This window comes from Passer domesticus, chromosome 3 (assembly GCF_036417665.1).
Source record: "Passer domesticus isolate bPasDom1 chromosome 3, bPasDom1.hap1, whole genome shotgun sequence".
Lineage (NCBI taxonomy): Eukaryota > Metazoa > Chordata > Aves > Passeriformes > Passeridae > Passer > Passer domesticus.
This window is the reverse complement of record NC_087476.1, coordinates 53857478-53873017: the sequence shown is the minus strand read 5'-3', so window position 1 is coordinate 53873017 and position 15540 is coordinate 53857478. Positions and strand designations below refer to the sequence as shown.

Here is a 15540-nt window from a genome sequence, read left to right as displayed (position 1 = left end):
TGGGTCCCTTCCAACTCAGGATATTCTATGATTCTCTAAATTGTAGAATACAATTGAAAATACAAATAGAGTGTTTTCTCCATTTTTGACTTCTATTACCAAAATCATGTGTTGCTGAGCCCTGCAGTCTGCTTCCTGTTTCTCAGAGTACTCCTGCGTGGCCAGCACCAAGAAGATTAAGCACTGTCAACTTGTGTTATATGCTGTTCCTTCTAAGCCTACGTAAAATTATTTTAACCTCAGCTTTCACAAGAAAAAAGATAATACCTACATCTCATATTTGCAGGGGAAAAAAATTATAGATTTGAATCTCAGACTGTGAGGAAAATAAGCATAAATTAAATTGTGGGGTTTTCCCTCCTAGTCTCACAACTTCTAGGGCCTGACAGTATTTTAAAGTTGACAAAATATTTGATTTAGCAAAGGGTGCTGATAACCATCTATTCACAATCAAATTAAAGTAATCAGAAGGACAAGCTGGAGTCTCAGGTTTCCATGTGTCATGTGTATATGTGCACATGTGAATCAGAAACATAAATAGTTTTTTTCACAAGTTGAAGACAGATCTCTGGTGGATGAAAACTCACTTTGTTTACTTAAGGAAGAATGTCAGGATCTGGACCAGAAGCCAGGAATTCTAGCAGACTAGGTCAGAGGGTATGAATTCCAGAAAATTAGAGGATCTTTTTTAAAATTGCTCCCAGTATTGTCAGAATCTGATACATGAAGCTGGAGTAAGACCTAGCTGAAGGCACCTTTTGGAGTTTGTGATTGTATTTATAATTTAGTCTGTCTTTCCAGTGAAGTAGAAAGATCTACATGTCTATTTCAGTTAAGGTGTCGGTCTTTGAGATCTAAGTGAGGTTAAAGTATTGGTTTATTGCACTGAATTGGCTTAGACATTTGTCTGAAAAAGTAGGAATTGGAAAACTACTTCTGTTTTAAAGAGGCTGAGGCAAGACTAGCAAATTAAAATGTTCAGGTTGTTTTCCTAACACTTGAAAAAATGTAATTTAATTTACCCAGATTGTGACAGAGTAAAGAATTATAGTGGGAAAGGAGATAATTGTGTGACATATTTTTAGAAACTTGTTAGGGGAAATCTTGTTATTGTGGGTGTGGTTTTATTTTTAGTTGTTTTTTTTTTTAATATAACACTCAAATATAAGGCTCCAAAATCTAGTCTGGCTTGAGGAAAAAAAAAAAAAATCAACTCAATTTAATCCACTATGAAATTAAACAGATCAAAAAAAATACTTGAGAATAAAATTCTGAACTTTCTGTGACAGCGTGCATAATTTTAATAATAATAAAATTTTAAGCGGTTTGCCTTGCAGTGAAACTGATTCTTCCTATTTCATTAAAGTGAAGGCAAATAATTGTTACTACTAGCTAGTTTCAGCTAGAAGATGTGTCAGCAAGGGTTTGTGAAGACTGAAATATTGTGCACATCATCAGGAATGAGTCAGGGATAGAAGCAGATTGAATGCCTTGCTGCCTCCTCACCTGTCTGGAAAATGAGAGAGACCTTGCTTTTCTGCAGTGTTCTCCCAAGGCTTCTGATTGATAGCTCCAGGTCCTCATCAATATAATTCTTTTTGTTGTTGTATATACTTATATTTTACTTTTAAAAGGCAAATTATAAACATCAAAATTAGTTTCTTCCAAAGAGAAGATTTATAAGAAAAGGTAAAGGTAATAATGGAATATCTCACCCTGCAGTATCTGCTGCTGCTGGTATTGTACCAGTGACTGGCAGGTGATTTACTGTGCTATATTAGATGACATCTCTGCAGCAATATCTTCTTTCTGGAGTTTCTTCAATTATTCCTAATTCTCATTTCTGACAAGCTCACTTATTTTTCAGACAGATACTCTCTTTTCTGTCAATGTTCTTCGTCAATTTTTTCTTTCCACTAGTTTTATACGTATTAGTTCAAATTCTAAAACAAGTTAGAATTGATTATCTGCTCAGTATCAGATGGAATGGTGGAAAATAAATTAATTTTTAACATGAAGTTTGACTGCTCTCTAAACAGATTAAAAGGTGTGCATTAGTGAATGTTGATCTGATGAGATTGTAAGGATTAAAGTTTACATTCCAAGCAGCAACAGCAAACTCGCTGAAAAAATAATGAGAATAAGCTATTATTCTGCTTTCTGTTTAATGCTTAAGCAAATATCAGCATTGTTTTCAAATTAAGTTTTAAAATACTTTTTCCCCATAATTCATTCAATATTTATAATTTCATACTATTTCTTAATAACAATAAATTATTGACCAGTTGTCTTCTGCTTTGCTGGAGATGTATTCTACTCCTTAGCGATTTGAATGATTATCATACTTACCTCATTGTCATACGTGCACTTTTATTATTAGGTATTTAGATCATTTTCTGTCTTCCTCGTAGCAAAACTGGAGTGTCTGGTGACTCATTTACTAAATGTTTCCACTGATGCTAAACAAAATTGTTCTTTAATGAAGGGATAATTCTTCCACTAGTTAAGTTCTCTGACAGCCTGTTTGTCTACCCGGCATTTCCCAGGTAATCTTTCCTGTGCTGAAGCTAAAGCATTTTGTTAGATGTGCTGTTTTATCAGTCTGTGATTAAAGATAGTGCTGAGCAGTCAAATATGAAACCACTGAGTGTTTTTAAATGGCTGAAGCCTGAAACATTTGAAGCAAAACACCATTTTCTTACATTAGCCTCTGTATGAGCCAGGTGCGTGCTTTGTTATTTCCTCTTTTAAGCACCACCTATGATGGTATGACCAAGGCATTGTGTTCTCAGCTGCTGATGCTGAGAGGTACTGGCTCCCCCTCAGCAGTCACAGGGCACCTGAGCTTTATTTCATTCTGACTTCACCTCTTGCCTGGAGTCATTACTCAGATTATTCACTTCTCCAGGATTCTAACACCAAAACAAAAGGCAGAGAGTAACACTTTAACCAGAAGTAATCCTTAAGGCTGTTTTCTGTGGCTCTGGGGTGTGCTGTCCTTCCGAGCGTATCCTCTGAGTTGTTTTTGCCTTTCTTCCCTTGAGGGGGTAGGGGGAGAGGGGCAGGGTGTAGGAAATGCGTGATAATCTAAAACTGTCCACTTAGGCTGCTTTTTCAACTCTAAATTAGAAGTTGTTCTCTTAATGTTGGCTGCTGCTTCTGAGTAACAGCTCACAGCTCCGTTTTATGATTAACTGATATTTTGGCGGCAAAGGAGGTCAATAGTTCAGCCTGTCCAGAGCTTAATATATGTACACAGTGGAATTGCTTGCTCCTACTTTACTGAAGTTCAGCACAAGGCATGATTTTTCAGAAAAACATGAAGAATTGTAAAACAGTTGGAGAAAAGAGTGCTGTGTGTTTTCATTTTTTTGGTCTTGATAATGAAATGAGTAAGGACAGGGGGGAAGCTTTATAGTTCTAGCAGAGCTGAGAAAGGAAAAACATTTATCAATGATATTATTATTATTGCTATTGTCATTATTGTTATTTCATTGTTCAAAATCTTTATCTGTCACAGAGACCTGCTATTGGTAACAGTCAGCCTCAAGGCACCAGAGCAGGAGATGCCTCAGCAATGCAATTCTGGCACATGAACACCTGCAATTGAAGGCTTGGGAGCTGAGCTGCTTTCTGCTGCCTTTTCAAGTGCAGAATGTTTGTGTACAGTTTCTACGTGTATTAATTTCAAAAATATACACAGGATACTGCTGAGTTCTCCTCTAACAAAGAAAAAAAAAACCAAAACATGGAAAATTATTGAAAAACAAAAGGAAGCTCAAAGGCTTTTGATCATTGTCTTAGGATTGATAACAGAGGGACCCCAGAGAGGTTGCCATTGAGAAAGTGACCCTACATGGCCATCTGGAGAACTAAAATGTTGTCGTGGTTACATAAAAATTGTAACTTATTTTTAAAATTACTGGAGTGAGAGGGATATTGCAGTATAGAGTCTGGATGTGCTGATGTGGGATGTGCACAGTGCTACTTCACTCCGTGTTTGTTGCCTTTTACTCTTGCAGAGCCAAGACAGAGGGTTCAGGGTGGGGACCTGTTTTTTTAGGCTTTGCAGTGTACTGTACAAGAGAATTTAGGATGTTGGAATATGAGGCAAAATGTTTGTAAAATTGGGTAGAGTCAACATCACAGGAGGCTCCTGGAATATACAGCACTGAACAGATAAGCTGTGTTCTTCATTAGTGTCCCTTGCAGTAGTGCAACTGCAATTGGTTAAAACTTTAAAAGCTAATAAAAATACGGATAAATGCATAATTTTCAACCCCCTTTTTTTTTTTCAATGGTGACAGAGAGAAATTTTTATCTTTACAGAAAAACAGCTGTCTTCATGTTTCAAACAGAATTTTTATCTTATTTCCCTCAAAGTAGGTATTGTTATGGACTTAGACTTCAAGGACAACATGAATACATTTTGAGTGCTTAAATGACATGTTTTTATTGCTAATATTTTTGTTGGTTATGATTTGAATGCATTTTATGGATAAACTAAAGATGAACAACTTGAAACTAAATTAATACGATATTTTAAAAATTATTTTACATTTGTCGTTCCAGAAGAGCCCTCATTACACCAATATTTATAAGTTGCTGTTGTTTTTACAAGTGTGTTTGGCACTTGTGACTGTTTCTGGGCTTTTGGCCAGGTAGCAATTGGAACTATTTAAGATCTTGCTATCAGATTCCAAATGCACCACTCTTGTTCCATATAGGTTTACCAACTGGATTGTATATGGGGAGGTGGAGCAGGGAGGTATTACAACAATGGACAGAGTCTGGACTGAGGAATTTCATCATATTCCCGTTAGGACTAAATACTAGAATTGTTATTGAGAAGGTATCCTGTAGAAGACCCATCTGATTTGGACTATCATCTGGCACCAGCAACCATGCTCTGTTTATTGTGCTGCTTGCCACTGCTGAGATGCCCATACCACATATAGAATCCTAATGATGCTTATATCCATAAGAAAGGACTGTAGTGCATCTGACTTACCTAGCAAGAGACCAGGCAGACTGCCCAGCCAAGTTCTTGTCAGATTGTGTAAATTAAGCATGGTATCATCTTTTTCAAAGGAGTGCAATGCTGATGACTCAGTTGAATTGGCAGTAAACTGCAAGTTCAGACACTGACCTCCCCTAAATTAGTTTTCAACTTCTTTTTGTTTGCTGTATTCAGCCTTGCTTAGTATATTATATGGGACTTGCAGCTGCAAGTTCCCTCTGTACTAACTGGAAACTTTCTTCCTGCAACATTGCAAGTGCTATGTTACATAAGGCGTGGGCTCCCTGAATTCTCTCATGCTTCATTTTTGGGAAGTATTTTGTTCATGGCTAGTTTTTTATAGTATAGTATCACATTCAGCAGTAAATCACTCTGATGCTCTTCACTTAGTATAGCAGACCTGAGTAGGTGGACTCCTGTAGCATGGCCACCCACATTTCAAAGCCTCTGTTGTGTGCAGTGGCCTTTTCTGCCTTCTTTTTGAAGTCTCTAGTAGTGGGCAGGGAGGAACAAGACATGATTGTGGTCATTGGCGCTTGACACACTGGTCAGTCAAGGCTTTGGTACAAAGACTTTGGTTAAAGTTACTGTCTCTCTTTTTGGTGAAGGACACGAGGTCAGAATACCCCTTCACTGCGTGGTAGATGCAGGAGGAGGAAAAGGAGCAGCTATCAACACCACACAGAGCTTCCCTGTCTCAAGCAATTTCTCCATCTCTTGCCTCACCTTGGTTTGTTTGGTGGCTTTTCCCAGAGCAGAGCCTGCCACGGCACACTGAGACAGCCATGATTTATCCAAAGTGCGTGTAACTAGTCAATAGATCACACTTCCGAGAGGAGCACTGTCTGTGGCAAGAAAATATATTGCAGTACATTAATCCACAGTGCCCATTCCAGCTGTAAAAGAATGGATGTGGGCAATAATTCATATTGCAGCACTTGAAAGTGCTGTGGGTGCACCCAAGCCAGATAACTCACAGCCTGATTAGGGCTTCTGCAAAGTTGGGGAACTGATGTTAACAGATTTTCGGTTTATGTTTGTTTCCTTAAAGACATGACTGCAGGTTGAGATAGTCTTTCCCTTTTAGATGACTGCTGCTCTTTTTTTGAAATGGGACTTCTATTTTTAATTTCAGCTGAAATAATTTTATTTTTTTTTTAGAATGATTGATTAGTTTGTTTGATGCTTCAGTTTGGTTTCATAATTAAGGTCTCAACTGTTCAGGAATGCAATATTAATTTTATAGTGTTTGAGAGTTGGTAAGTACCTAAATAAAACAAACTTTTATAGGACTGGCTTTTATTGTATTTTCATTTATCAGTCTATTAAAAATTAATCAGGGAAAATTTTAATAAGGTTTTTTTTTTAAGTTACTCTGATTATTGAAGCCCTAAAGTGTTTTGGAAGCATACTAATTTTGCAGTTATTTTGGCACTTTCGGCAGAGTAGTGTGGATTAGATATCGAGGGCTGTGACTAGCAGGAGTGGAAGGGCAGAAGAGGAAAGCAGTACCAGCAACCTGTGCTGTGGCAGGGGATGTTGATGAGATTTACCAATGCATTCGGTATTTTCCCTCTCCCCCCCCATTCAATATTTTTCCTGTCCCCCCTCTCTCCAAAGCCATTACAAAGAGATACCATGTAATTCTTCCCAAAAGCCCTGGTTCTTACAGACATCAATTCTTTGGGCTTCCTTCTGCTAGATAAATATTTGATTTTTATTTAATTCTTGTTTGCTTTTTAAATTTCTTTTTACATTGTTTCATTTTAATAGTGAGCAGCATAATTCTTTTAACCTAATTTGAACCCAGACTGCATGAAGCAGAACTGAGTGAATTTCACTCACTTCAGTTTATTTTTCAGTAAATCATCCTGCTGGTGCTGAGAGGGAGAATGGACCATGTGATGCTTTTGTATGGAATGATAATTAAATAGCCTCCATTTTAGCAATGAGTTGAGGAGCATATTAAGCAGCAATGATGTCAAGTTACACCTCAGATGATCAGTAGGTCCAGAAACCTAAAAATGCTTTGTCAAGGCTCTTAATGTTACCTGGTTTTGTCTGCTGTTTTCAAATAAAAGTCTGGAGCAGTCCTAGAAAGCTCCGGATAACTTGAAAAACAAACATTAAAAATACTGACATGGAGGCTCAGGTTCGCCTAATTAAAAGCTTGTCATCTTGACTTTAATTCTGAACAGAATAATGGAACAGCCAATACCAAGCTTGATTAATGAAGAATTAAGGAAGTAATATCATTAGTGGCAGTCAACAGATTTATAGAATGCTCTTGTCAGAATAACTTGATTTTTTAAAAATTAAATTACAGATTTCGTTAATAAAGCTGATATTGTTCTTCTCTAATGCATTTAATGTGATATAAGGCATTTTGATTAAGAAACCAGAATAAAATCAACTCAAATGGAGAAGAACTGGCTTATGTATCTAAAACTGGGTTTATGGATTAATTGAATAAACACTTCTGTTTGTGCCCTATTAGGAACAGTTCCATGTAATTTATAAAGAAAATGTAACTATGATAAAGTTGACAAATTACAGAATATTATGAAACTGGTAGATAAAAAGGCCACTTCAAAAAAAGGATGAGTTCTAATTTGCAGTGGTTTGAATTGGCTGAATCTTATCTATGTTTCAAGTACAACATTTGCAGTGCAGTAAAAACAAAGTAGGCTATATGTACAGAGAGGAAAGAGTTCTGAGAGTCATGGACCATTAGGGCTGATACCTAGGCACTGGAACTAGAAGAGATCCTGCAGTCCTTAGCTTGTAAACCAGAGCAAAATCTCTCACTCTTTCCTTAGCATTGGAGAATGTTTTAAAGCTTTTGAAGATGTAATCTTGAAATTGCTTACCAAATTAGTTTTCTTCTGACCCAAGTCTTTTATCCCCATCTCTCCAGTCCCTCTCCAAATCAGGGTAGCATCCTGTTCTATGGAATTAAATGCATGGCATTGTCAAGAGTTTGTTTTCAGAAGGATTAGAAAACCAAAATAAAAAATCTCTGGCAGAAAGTTCAAATCTGGAAACAAAATCTTGTTGTTTATATGTGATGTTACCAGAATTAATACTGAGTTTAGAGATACAGACATGATTTAGGCAGTTATTCCTCAGGGGGTTGAAATTTATTTTCCTTGTTTCACATCTCCAAATCAACTGCATAATCCTTTTATTCCTCTGTATACTAGTATTTTTCATTTCATGTTACCTTTGAAAACTATTTCATTTTATGCATTTTGTTTTTCAGGTCATTAATTGCTAAAAGCTACTTCATTACCCTTGGAAAAGACAACATGCTAAATTATCATTCAGATAATTAAACATTTCAGATACTCTTACAGTACCACAAGTACATATTTTGCAGTTTATTACCTTTATTTTAGAGAAATTGTGCTCAATGATAGGGACTGGAGAAAATATATTTTACACCTTCTTTTTTCTAGAAAATGAACTCTAACAATTAGGCTGAAATGTCAGAGCATGGGCACCCACTGGGAATATGATGTGCTCTATTCACAGTTCACAACCTGTGGTAGCTTAGATGATTGCAAATAAATAATCCAGTTGAGTTGTACCATGGTTCCTTAAAGTAATGACCTTTGAAGGCAGTGCAGAACTGCAATTCAAGAAACCTGCTCTCTGTTTATGGCCTTTGGCATCACCTTTGACAAATAAGTTCACTTTGGTGTCTCATTGCTATTTGGAGAGCAGGGTTGGCTATGAATGTTTCCCCAGCAATTTTTCTCAAATTTATTTACCTCACATGATTTTTTTTTTCAGAACAAGCACTTTTCTTACTTTGTTATGCTAGCTGCAATGAGATCTTGGATTTATCTGTTTGAATGCTAAATATTTTGTAATGAGAATCTTATACAATGAGGATCATATGTAAGGGGTGAAATTTTTATTCATTCAGTGATAAGTTTTATCACTGATGTAGTGTCTGTATTCAGCTTTTAGTGTGACCAAGAGTTTTGTCAGTACTTAGAGAGTTGACTTTTGGTGTTGACTTGATATAATAAGGGGTAGATGGGGAGTGTGGAAAGAATGCAACAAACACACTGTATTGAAATCAGGGGAGATCAATTTATTCCTGAAGTTGTTGTTTTGGTTTTTTTCTGGCTTAGCCCTTGTCTGTTATCAGCTGAATAGCCATAATTAAGGATCATGCAAGTTGAGCATGTTCTTTTTTTCTGTGTGTGTCTGCCACTTCACCTCAAAGACTTCTTAGTTTGCCATTACCAAGTTTTCTTTTTCAGCATTTTGTGTTTCGTTTTTCTTGTTCCTTTTTTAACATGACCATACCTCCCCCTTCAGCCCCAGCTATTCCTTCCCTTCAGCCTTGAAACATAATTTAAAAGTTTAAAGGGAATATGGATGCTTCTGCCTAAACAGTGGATGAGGGAGTGAATAATATGTTGTAGAAATTATTCATATGGCATAATATGCTTATAGGTTTGCAGTTCATATGGTGATGAATATAATATAAGAATCTTTGCAGAAAAGAAACAAGTAAAAATTTTTTTTAGATGTGGCTTTTCTTGCCTAGCAGTACTTGGAAAAGTTGGAGAATGTGTATGTGAAAGACAAGTTAAGATGGTAGACATTTTTCATAGTCACTTAACTGAGGGGCATATTCAGAGCATATACAGATACTTTATACAATACAACAACACAATTGTGTAGAAATCAATAAACTATGATGTTTATGCCTTTCTTTGAATTATTTAGTCCTGAATTTACTAGTTGTCATGTGCATTAAATTAAGGCAGTTCACAAATATAGGGTTTTTTTCTCCTGTGTTAATTTGATCTGGTCCCACAATGGGGAAAAAAGTGCTATCACTCTTCAATATTGCTTTCACAAATCAGCTTACTGTCTCTGTGTTTAAGAAAGTATTTGCAAGTTTAAGGTGGGAATTCTAAGTCTGTACAATAATTTCTGCAATGACTCCAGGTGATTTAAATATCTGTTAGAAATAGATATGCTGTGGGCCCACGGGTGAGGATTCAGCTGGGCTGCTGCATCCCATGGGGTGCAGGTTCTGTGGAAGCCATAATCTTACAGGGCACTCTGAAAGTCTGCCTTGTAGACAGACTTAAACTAGAAAATATCAGATGCTCCTGTTATGCATTTTGTTGTCCTAAAACTAATCTCTTGGACATTTTACATTATTCTGTCCGTAGACACATGTGCCAATGTGTGTTTTATCCATCTCTGAAGAACAGCCATTCTGTTCTGGTAGGTGTGTGTAAAGTGCTCAGGTACAATGAGCAGGCTTCTTTCTGCCTGTCTATACCATAACACAGGCTAGGAAACAAATATGCAGCAATTGTAGTAAAAAACAATAGCTGCAAAAAGAAAAAAACTTATGTAGTATTTGCAAGTTATTTTTTCAGCCCTGAATTGCACAAAATCTGCCTTTAAATATCCTGTTATTCTCACCATCCTTCTTTCTGTGTTTCATGCTATGCCTTACTCCATCTGATGTGGACTTGTATTGGGGGTTAAATATAGAACAAGCAACTCGGGAAGAAACTCTTTTGTCTCTGGTGTTAAAGGTCTGTTTTTTGGAGCAGGGTTTGCTGAGTTGTTTTCTGCACAGAGCAGTTGCTGGTACTGGAAGCACTCCAGCTTCTGTAATAGAAGTTCTTCTTGGTGAACATAATGGTATTTAAAACATATGAAATGCATTGTATATACACTTTGTTGTTTGAACATTTAATAATTCAATCAATTTCTTTGAATTTAGCAACATTAGGAGTAGTCCCCTTTATGACAAACAAGAGCATAAAGCAGGCCTGGGCATACTGAGATGTCTTGATACTGAGATTTGAGCATCCTTGCAGAGAGGCAGCGTTCGGAAGCAGAGCTCTAATCTAGTGTCCAGCCTCTAATATTTTAATTTCTGCAAGTAAAGTGTGACTTTTCATCCTTGGTAAAGTGAGAGTCTAGCTATTTAGCAAGGGACAAAGCATAATGCCATCATTGGAGAGATGTATTGTCAACTTGGACAGGTGATATTTAAGGACCCTGAAGAGAGAAATGACCTGGCAGTGTAACAAGACATATCACAAGTGACTGTCTCAGAAAGAATGAGAACAAGACAGACAATTTCCATTACTGCTCAGTGTTAAGGTACTACCATTATCCCCTAAACAACCACACGCTTCAAGCAATAATCATGCACTGTCTTCTTCTGTACTAATATGAAACTGGAATTCAATCTCTTTGACACATATTGCTTCAGCTTGTCTTGTCAAGTTGTTTCTCTGCTTAAGCTCAGCTGATGTATAGTGAATGGGCTTTGTACACTGACTGAAATGGGGAAATAGTTAACCAGTTCCCTTTGATGCTGGCTGCAGAGGTGCCGAGGATATGCTAGAAGAGAGGGACTTTGTTTCTTGTAGCTTGTAAGTTATTGCCAGATAGGAAATCAGTGAAACCACAAGCAGTTCTTCATGCTGGTTCCTCTTTTGCAGTCCCTTTCCAGTCTGATCCGAGTACCCTGTTAACTGTGTACTACTTCCCATAATACCTTGGAGCAATGTAATCGTTCTTTTTCCACTGTCTTCCCAGGATTGTGGAAATCCAGCACTTGCTGGGTTCTATGGCAGGATTTTGTGCTCCTTTTTGTTGGTTTTTTTTTTGTTTTTTTTTTTTTTTTTTTTTTTTTTGGTTTGGTTGGTTTTTTTCCTCAGTGGGAACCTGTATTTGCAGTAGCTGATAGTCTCTACATCTTTTATATTAATCAGCTCCTGCCTGCCAATTACAATATCCACTGTCATTATGGTATTCTGCAAATTGATAAAATATATTTTATAGTAAACTTATTTTAATTCTGAGTAGATAAATACTATGTTGCACCGGTTAGAATTCTTATAAGGAGAAATTAAGATATCATGTATAAAAATGAGGAAAATAAAGAACATCCTTCATTGTCAGTACCATCCTGGAACCTGCTGATTTTTCTTAATGTGTGGTATAATGGACAACCCACTAATTCCATATCTGAAGTATTTGAAAATTTCAAATACTTGATCTGAGTCAGATATAAGAACATTTTATAAATACTCAATATCTTATGCATATTCATAGAAACTTTTTTAGTAACTCGGTATCTATTTATTATGCTTCTGTTTCTGTTTTTCTAATTTTAAAGCAGTCATGTAAGTTTTTTAGCTGACTGCATCAGTACAGAAAATGATAAATTGCTCTACAGTATTCTGGATCATATGATAGATTATTAAACTCATATTTGGCAAACATGAGTAGCTTACAGGCCAGGAAAACCTTTCAGGATGTTCTCTGATGAATGTCTGGTGGACCATGTGCTTTCATGTACAAAATATGTGGGAGGGCTCGTACAGCAAGACACCAGTGCTGCAGCATTTACTTGTACCTACAGCTGTCAGTAAGGTGTGTTCTTTGATATGTCTTTTGTGATCTATTTTGATTATTTAAAAACTGTATGCAAGTAGTACAGAAATATATATATATTTGTATTTATTGCCTTTTTTTTAGCCTGTGCTACCTATATTAGTTGACATTGTATGACATTTTTATATACAGATTTTTCCATCTTGCATCAAAGAAAATAATAATATAATGCATATGCATAAAGAAATTAAATTAAGGTTGTTACTGATATCTCAAGGGTGACATTTCTTAACTTTTAAATACTTTATTTTGCTCTTTTACTGCAATATAGCTTTTGTGCATATAATTTGCTATAAACAACAACAGTAGACATGAAGACCCTTCAAATTCTTTCACTTGAAAGTTTCTTCTGGCAGTTATAGAAAAAGAAAATTAATAAAAAATGTGTTTTGACATTTAAAAGAGAATTATTTCCCTTAAAATGCATAAAAGATACAAACTCTTAAATTGCTTGAGTTTGCACATTTTGGAGCATTACTGACGTATCTTAAACCTTCATGTGTAGCAGCTTTTTCTGTAGCAAGCTTCACCTTTGTCTCATGAGCTAAATTGCATTAGAAGAAGTAGCCCTTCAACTCTTGAGAAGGCTGCAAAATTTTGTTTGTCATCTAATGTCTTTCCCCTTCTATTTAAGATCTTGGATGTGAAGACAGACATCACCAAGTTGGTTTCCCTGTGCCTTCTTATCTTTAGGGCTTGCACCATCGGTATCCTTTTCATTGATCCCTACATTTTTTTTGTTACTGTTTCTGTGGTGTTCATGGAGCGTCTCTAAATCCATTTAGTTCTAGCATTTTGTAACTTCTGGATTTGTATTTGTGGCACTCCTGTGTGTGTGCCAAGAGTCAGCTGACTTCTTCCTCTCTAGCTGCTGGCCCTCAGGCCTTTTGGTTTTTCTGAAGGATCCTGCTGCTCCCTTGACAGTTGCACACTGACAGAGAAAAATCCCAGAAGTGGTGAAGCCAGCATTTGCTTACCAAAGCCCCTTCACCCCATCCTCTACTACAGAGAAACAGCTTAAGTCCTTGTGCAAGAGGGCAGTATTTCCTATTTGAAAATAAAAAACAGAGGAAAGCAAGAGAAGGCTTGAAATGCTCTCTGCTATCTTAGATTTTCTTAGGAATGAACTAGTTGGTAAACTTTACCACCACAATAGCTACTGACGTTCTCCTCTCCCAGCTGCCTCTAAGCCATCCTATTCAGCTCATGTTGCCTGAAAGTTGGTGCACTCTGTTTCTTCCTCCATGAGGCTGCTAACGTACAGAGGTTCTTCCTGGCTTCCCATGTCCTCCAGGGAAAAATGCATAGTGTGCAGGCTCCTGTGGATTGAAGGGACCAGAAGAGATGAAAGCAGTGAGACACTGATGTAGCAGTTGAGATCTAACATACTGTAAAGCCGGGGAAGAGATTGAGGCATTGCAGGACATGAGAACCAGCCTGTACCTTGCAAACCTCTGCTGCACTTCTGCTGTTGAAAGTCTGGCGTGCAATGCTGTAACTGAGAAGCAGGAGTAGGCAAGGCGTCCTTGAAGGCTGGGGTCAGGGAACAGCATGGAACAATGGGAGATCAGTTTTCTCATCTACCTTTTGCAGTGAAATTTTTCATGGCAGAGATGGAAGAACCAACATCAACAGTTCCTGAATGAGTCATGGTGGAATATGTGCTTCAAAATCAGTCTTTCTTGCTTAGCTGTTTTACAGAGGAAAAAAGCAGAAGGAAAAGAAAAGAAAAAAATGGCAGACTGATATTCTCTGTTGTGTTCAAAGACAGGAAAAGATCTAACTAGTTTGGACTGCAGCACTGAATTGAAATCTTGCAGTCCCTGATTGCTTCCAGAAATTGCTAGCGAATGTGCATCACCACTCATAGGTGTTGCTGGCAGTATTTTCTGAAAAAGTATTTGAAAGAAATAGACAAACCTTCGTTTTGAGATTTAAAACTGTGTATATGCACATAAACACATAGATGTGTTGAAATATATATCAATTTCAGGAAAAATATTCTGATAGCTTTGTAAAGAATAAAATGGTTTCAACATATTGAAGCATTTTTCTGTAAATTGTTCTAGTGTCTTTAATAACCAGGCAGATGGTTAGAAGTATTTTTCTCTCTCCCAGTGTATTACAATAGATACAAAGGTAAAAAAATCCATACTTGTTGTATTTTCTGGTTTTTGAAAAAATAGACAAAACTGTATGTTCCTGCCAGGTATCATTTTCAAAGAAGCAGCCACTTATTTTCAGTACATTTTTCTACATTGACATCATTGTAGTCTTTTTGTCCCAATCAGTCATGTGAGAGGGGTACATAAATGATACCAGCTACCTGGATGTCTGCAGCAACCTGAATTCACCTTACTATTTGGAGTTCCCTGCATTGTAAGGACGGCTTATGGTGAGAGAAAGCACTACTTAGTCTTAAAATTTGTGTCAAGAAATTAAATTAGGAGTAAAGAGAAAATAAAGATAAAAAAGCAATATGAATTATAAATAAATGCAGTTTGAAAGCTGGAAAAAAATAAGCATCCAAGAAGTGGGAAGATTTGGTTTTCCAGTTGAAGATGGAAATTAAACTTGCAGCTTGAATATCCCAACCACTGATATTGAAGAGGTTGGACTTCCTAGTGTGATGCATGCAGTGTAGTAATTTTGTCTGTCAAGATTGCCACTGATCTCTGCGTACCCAAGAGTCCCTGCTCTTTCTTCTCCCTCCAGCACCCTTGGTGCATAATTTGCCTCTTAGGTGTCCTACTTTTAATCCTTCCTGAAAGCATTGGTCACTGACTTTGTGTTTCCATCTGATGTCATAAGAACTAGACCAACCTCGGATCTGTGGTCAGAAGGTCAAACTGTATTTAAGGGTAGACTCAAGTATTCCATCACAGGTATATCTGGCAGCTGAGTGCTTATTGAAAGACACCTGTTTCTCTCTGGAGGGTAAAAGGGTCTAGGCAGGCTAGCAGAGTTTTTCAGTTGTTTCTGTTGCAAGGAATTTCACATTTCCAAGTACATGTTTAATGATGTTTCCCTTGCGAGCAGTGTTTAGTGATCTCAAAACCAAACTC

General features: G+C 37.0%; 1 protein-coding gene across 13 annotated transcripts in view; it reads left to right on the top strand.

The window, feature by feature from the left end:
- Nucleotides 1-15540, top strand: part of PTPRK (protein tyrosine phosphatase receptor type K) — a 382581-nt gene that overhangs the window by 219001 nt on the left and 148040 nt on the right. The window lies entirely within an intron of this gene.